This window comes from Malaclemys terrapin, chromosome 3 (genome assembly GCF_027887155.1).
Source record: "Malaclemys terrapin pileata isolate rMalTer1 chromosome 3, rMalTer1.hap1, whole genome shotgun sequence".
NCBI classification, from domain to species: Eukaryota; Metazoa; Chordata; order Testudines; family Emydidae; genus Malaclemys; species Malaclemys terrapin.
This window is the reverse complement of record NC_071507.1, coordinates 14,719,028-14,725,550: the sequence shown is the minus strand read 5'-3', so window position 1 is coordinate 14,725,550 and position 6,523 is coordinate 14,719,028. Positions and strand designations below refer to the sequence as shown.

At 49.8% G+C, this 6,523-nt stretch overlaps 1 long non-coding RNA gene across 2 annotated transcripts in view; it reads right to left on the bottom strand.

The window, feature by feature from the left end:
• Nucleotides 1-313: 313 nt before the first annotated feature.
• The window catches only part of LOC128834931 (uncharacterized), a 37,321-nt gene continuing 31,111 nt past the window's right edge, over nucleotides 314-6,523 (bottom strand). For both annotated transcript variants that reach the window (XR_008444530.1, XR_008444531.1), the window contains exons 2-3: nucleotides 3,367-3,506; nucleotides 314-2,591 (exon numbers count right to left, since the gene is read on the bottom strand). This is a non-coding gene — a long non-coding RNA (uncharacterized LOC128834931). The remainder of the gene's footprint in view (nucleotides 2,592-3,366; nucleotides 3,507-6,523) is intronic.

Genomic DNA, 6,523 nt, shown 5'->3' with positions numbered 1-6,523 from the left:
GGGGAGATACACCCCAAGACTGGTGGATAATCCCCCATAGGATATACCAAACCAGCAACAAAAGTAAACTTGTGTTTCACCACACTGGCTAACAAGAAGACATAAAGGCAGTTTCCTCAGGCACTCCAGTTCTTATACCACCACCAAAAACACTGGATTTAGAGATGAGGGGTTCTTTACATCCAGTCTCATCAAATGAAAGGTTCTTCTGATCCCAAAGGACCAACCACACACTCAGGGCAATGTATAACTTAGTTCTTACCCAAAAATCACGCTGATGCCAATCCTTTAGTATCTAAAATCTAAAGGTTTATTTATGAAAAGAAAGAAAGAAAGGTGAGAGTTAACGTTAGTTAAAAGAATCAAATACATATAGTAATGGCAAAGGTCTTGCTTCAGGCTTGTAGCAGTGATGGAATAAACTGCTGGCTTAAGTCAAGTCTCTGGAGTACATCCACAGCTTGGATGGGTCATTCAGTCCTTTGTTCAGAGTTTCAGTTTGTTGTAAAGTTCCTCCAGAGGTAAGAAGCTGGATTGAAGACAAAATGGAGGTGTTTCCAAGGCCTTTTATAGCTTTTGCCATGTGGAGGGAAACACATTGTTCTTACTGTGGAAAATTACAGCAACAAGATGGTGTTTGGAGTCACATGGGCATGCCCAGTTTCGCTCAGTTATGGCAGGAAGCCATTACCTACACTCCAGACAGCACGTTTACATCACAGTCCACTCAGTGTAGATGGGCATCTCCCATGGTCCATTGTCAACCCAGTGTTTCTTGATGAGCCACTTAATTTGAATAGTCCCTCCAAGATGTGCTGGCTAGCTCCCTTGTGGGCAGTACCCCAGAAACAAACATTTTAAATCCAGGTATAGAGCCAATATCCATAACTTCAAATACAAAAACGATACATGCGTACAGATAGCATAATCATAACCAGCAAATCATAACCTTTTCATAGACACCTCACTTGACAACCTTTGTACAAGGTTTGCTGCAAATATATAACAGTGGTTGCAACAATGCTCTATATGGTCATATTTTAATCATATAACATCACACAATCTTACTGCATTTTAATCTTAATGAGGGGAAAGGGTGTGTCCCAACATTGGAGGGGCCTTTGAGGAATGCAAGGTTCCTAATATAATTCCACATTGTCATTGTGGTGATTTAAGTTTAATTATAACAGCCCAGACTGAAATTTCACTGGAGCCATGTCTACCCTATGAGGACTATATCAGCATAGCTATGCCAGCATAACCCTGTAGCATAGACGCAGCTTACAACAACAGAAGGGTTTTTCTGTCGCTGCACAAAGACTATCTCCATGAGGGATGGTAAGCAGGTTGAAGGAAGCAGTCTTCCGATGATCTTGCTGTGCCTACACCAGGGGTGAGGTTGGCTTACCTATGGTGCTCAGAGGTCTGGATTTTTCATATCCCCGAGTGACTATGACTAAGGCTACGACTTTGACATGGAGGTAACAGAAGTCACGGAATCCATGATTTCCAAAGACCTCTGTGACTTGAGCCTCTGGAGCCTGGAAGCTGTAGGGTCCCCGCCACCCTGGCGACTGGGAACTGTGGCCCCCCCCCCCCCCCCCCGCAGCTCCCGGCCACCACGGGCAGTGGGGGTGCTGTGCAGTTCCTGGCCCCACGGCCAGTGGGGGGTGCCAAAGCATGGAGCCATTGCAGCTGGTGGGAGTGCCCGGGAGCATGGAGTGCCGTGGCTGGCCAGGGGTGCCCAGAGCTCTGAGTCAGAACCACCACAGGTGGCAGGGGTGCCCCGAGCTGGGAGCCACCTGTGGCGTGGGGACCCTGCAGCTCCGAGCCAGGAATGCCTGGATGGTGTGGGGAGCTTTCAGCTCCCCATTTTGTCATGCATATTTTTTAGTAAAAGTCACAAACAGGTCACGGGCAATAAAGAAACCTGTCTGCGACTTTTACGAAAAATATGCGTAACAAAATCTTAGCCTTCACTACGACATACCAGGGCACAATCCAGACGAGTGGAGAGCTGTGTCACTACTGCCCTGCAACCTTGGGTATCTTACAATGCCTTGTCATAGTAACTCCCACTTAGGCCATCACAAACTACCTTCCAGGGTGCAAGCCACACCCTGAGTGTCTGTGTGTAACTGCAGGCTGCCAGCTATACCCTGGCTCTCACCAGCCTGCGTTATACTGGAGGGTGACACCAACATTACCCTCAGTCCCAAATCTTCCCCCAGAAATGTATGCTCTGTATTGCCCAGCCCTCTCCTGGAGAGTACAAATATATTGCCTGTTATTCCGTTAAATGAATAATATGTCAGTTGATTATCTTAAATAGTTACCCAGACACTTCAATTTAAACACACTGGATTAGATGAAACAATAAGAGAGAGATTTTAAGTGAGTATAAGTAATGAGGCATAAAAGTCAGAAATGATTACAAGAAAAATAATGACATAATACTCACTAGCATTTACTTAAGGAACTCTTAGTTGCAAAGCAAACTTGCTCACCACATGCTCCAGCAGATTACTGATGAAACTCTCAGGTCGGGAGCCCTCCCACAGAGTCCAATGGCTCTGTGTGTTTCCTTTTGTCTTCTCAGGTGTAGAGAATGGGGGGGAGGGGGAGAGAGAGAGAGGTGTTTTGGCATGTGGTTCCTTCCTTTTTATAGTTTCAGTCCCCTTCTTGAAACAATTTCCATCTGAGACCCCCCCGTGCTGTTTTTTCACCTGTTTGAACTTCCTTTGTTTTCCCTTCCTGCTTGATGACTCTGTTTATTGCTTAAATGCAAATTAAGGCAAGCTCATATTCCTTCCTTTGTTTAGGACAGACCTGACTTCTGCCTGGACAGGGTCTGTGGGGTTTGGAACATGTGCTAATGACATTGTACGGGGGAAATCTTAGATCTTCACATACAATGATGCCACACATTTTACCAGGACAATACTGACCAGCAAATTATGAGTTTTCCAATGATACCTTACCAGGCGTACTTTGTACAAAGATTATTACAATAGCAAGTAGGTGTGAACACAGGGTGTATTCCATCACAGTGCCATAGCTATGTTGATCTAAATTTTAAGTGTAGACCAGGCTTGGGGGCTGTCATTTTGGAGTATGTGTTTATCGTTTTATATCTTAGTAACAATTGGCAGGCTTCAAAACTGTGTTAAGAAAATCCTAAAAACTGCAGCCTCTACTTAACGCTATGGCATGTGCCAAATATTTTCCCTCTCCACCCTCATGTCCCTCTTGTTTGTAAACCAATCTGGATTACTGCATGGTTTGGAAAAATAGTTTAAAAATGAAATAAAAATAAATAGTAATAAAAAATAAACAAGGATCACACACGGTTCCACAGTCAATTACCTTGGGTCAGTCCAGAAGAAATTGCTCAAACGCTCAAAGTCAATCCAGCCACAGTTGAGATGAGTCATTTCAAGGTTTAAAAAAGCACATAACTGAGGTCATAAAAATATCTGTGCTGGTAAGAAACTCCACCTCTGCCCCTTCAGAGAAACAAACAAAGTTAGATCAGTGGAAAATATTTTGACCTGAAGTACCCTGTCAAACAAAAACATTCTTTTCTTTCCTGTATTAACCATTTTGTATTAAGAAAGCCTTTGAAAGCCACCCTTATAGAAAAATTCTATAGAATGTACTTGGGATGAAAAAAAGATACTGTTCTATGGCAATTTGATAAGGTTTTATAAAAACAAGTTACTCAACATCTATAGACTTTAATAGGGTGACATCCTCTATCTATGTTTTATAAAAAAACATTTTATAGAATTCTATAAGCAGGGATAGAATTCACCAAAAACATAGGCTATTTCCCCTATAGGTAGTGCCTGATTCTGGGAGGTGCTGAGCAATTACAACCCCTCTTGATTTTGATGGGAACTGAGGGCACAAAGCACCACACAGGATCTGACCCATTTTTTCTTAGCATTGATTGTAATAGAATCCCCATTCAGCAGCAAGTGGAAGTGAAGGGGGAAGATAAGTAAGTGTAGCCATGTCTTCACTGCATGGGGGTAAAGGAGCGGTTCCTGGTCTTGATGGCAAGAAATCCAGTTCTTCCAGGAAACCAGAGTCATTTTCTCTAGTCAACAAAGAAGTACAGTCAGTTTTGCAAAGTGTGTAAGTAACCTGGAATTGCTGCCTCCAGTTATACAGAAAGTGTTGCAAATTCACTTTTTTGCTTCTTCATGGATGGTACTTCTAATATTAACAACTCAAAACAATGGAACCGAGAGCCTATTGCATTAGAAGCTGAAAGGACTTGCTTGAAGTGCAGCGGCCCTACCAGGACATACAGCAGTACGTACAATTCAGCACTGCTTTTGTAAAGCTTCTGCACTGACAGCATGTTACACACAGAAACAACAGCTTGATTTTCTTCAGAAAAGGGCCCCATACACACTCCAGTCAGATGCTTACTTATATATTGTGCGAGAGACCCAGACCAGTGGGGTACAGGAGTCTGGTAGAAGGCAAATATACTGGTCACTGGATGAGTAGTTTTCTGTTACCTGAGTGACCAGAGCAGGGGCTGCACTAGAGTAATCAGGAACCTGCTAGAACCAGTTAAGGCAGGCAGGCTAATTAGGACACCTGGAGCTAATTAAGAAGAAGCTGCTAGAATCAATTAAGGCAGGCTAATCAGGGCACCTGGGTTTTAAAAAGGAGCTCACTTCAGTTTGTGGTGTGAGTGTGAGGAGATGAGAGCAAGAGTAGGGTTACCATACGTCCGGATTTTCCTGGACATGTCTGGCTTTTTGGGCCTCAAATCCCCGTCCGGGGGGAAATCCCAAAAAGGCGAACATGTCTGGGAAAATCGGGACATGCGGGGCCGGGGGTGCTGGGCTGGGTCGGGCCCGGCGGTGCTGGGCCGGGGGCCGGGGCTGGCGGTGCTGGGCCGGGCCGGGGGCCGGGGCCAGGCCGGGGGCCGGCCCGGCGGTGCTGAACCGGGGGCCGGCCCGGGGGCCGGTGCTGAGCCGGGGGCTGGGGGCCGGGCCGGCGGTGCTGAGCCGGGGGCCAGTGCTGGGCCGGGGGCCAGGGGCCAGGCCGGTGGTGCCGGGCCGGGGGTGCTGGGCCGGGGGCTGGGCCGGCGGCTGAGCCGGCGGTGCTGAGCCGGGGGCTGGGCCGGGGCCGGGGGTGCTGGACCGGGGGCTGGGCCGGCGGTGCTCGGCTGGGGGCCGGGGGCTGGGCCGGCGGTGCTGAGCCGGGGGCCGGGCTGGGGGCTGGTGCTGAGCTGGGGGCCAGGGGCCAGGCCGGCAGTGCTGAGCCGGGGGACAGGGGCTGGGCCGGGGGCCGGCGGTGCTGAACCGGGGGCTGGGGGCCGGGCCAGCGGTGCTGAGCTAGGGGCTGGGCTGGGGGCCGGTGCTGAGCCGGGGGCCGGGCCGCCAGTGCTGAGCTGGGGGCCAGGGGCCGGGCCGGGGCCGCTGGGCCGGGGGCCGGGGCCGGCGGTGCCGGGCCGGCGGTGCTCGGCCGGGGGCCGGGGCCAGGCCGGCAGTGCTGGGCCCGGGCCAGGGGTGCTCGGCCGGGGGCTGGCCCGGGACCGGCACCCCAGGGCCCGAGCTGAGCCAGGCTGGAGACGCCTGGGGGGCCAGACTGGGCCACGCCTCCTCCCCCCACCCCAGCCCCGCTTACCTGCTGCCTGCTTCAGGCTTCCCGCGAATCAAATGTTCGCGGGAAGCAGGGGAGGGGGCGGAGTTGGGGCGGGGACTGTGAGGAAGGGGTGGAGTTGGGGCGGGGCCGGGGCCCCGTGGAGTGTCCTCTTTTTGGACACTCAAAATATGGTAACCCTAAGCAAGAGGTGCAAGGAGTTGAGAGTGAGAGGGTGTGCTGCTGGAGGACTGAGGAGCACAAGCGTTATCAGACACCAGGAGGAAGGTCCTGTGGTGAGAATAAGGAAGGTGTTTGGAGGAGGCCATGGGGAAGTAGCCCAGGGAGTTGTAGCTGTCATGCAGCTGTTACAGGAGGCACTATAGACAGCTGCAGTCCACAAGGCCCTGGGTTGGAACCCAGAGTAGAGGGTGGGCCCAGGTTCCCCCCAAACCTCCCAATTGACCTGGACTGTGGGTTCTTCCAGAGGGGAAGGTCTCTGGGCTGTTCCTCAACCCACATGGTGAATCTCTGAGGCAAGAAAATCTGCCAATAAGCGCAGGACCCACCAAGATAGAGGAGAAACTTTGTCACAATTGCAACAACTACAATGCAAGATGTACAGAACCCAATTCATGTTGGTGTTGACACCATTTTTTACTCTAGGATCTCAAAGAGCTTTTGAAAGCCATATTCCAATTTGACAAATGGAGAAGCTGAGGCATAGAAGGACCCGGTTCACCAATGCCTAGTACTTTGTGTGGTTATTTACACCTGCATATAGTGGATGTATCTGTCTAAGGTACTTAGTCGGCCTCCATCATTGTAGCATCTGAGTGCCTCCCAATCTTTAATATATAGATCCTCAACATCTCTGGGAGGCAGGGTAGTGCTATTGTCCCATTTTACTGAGGTG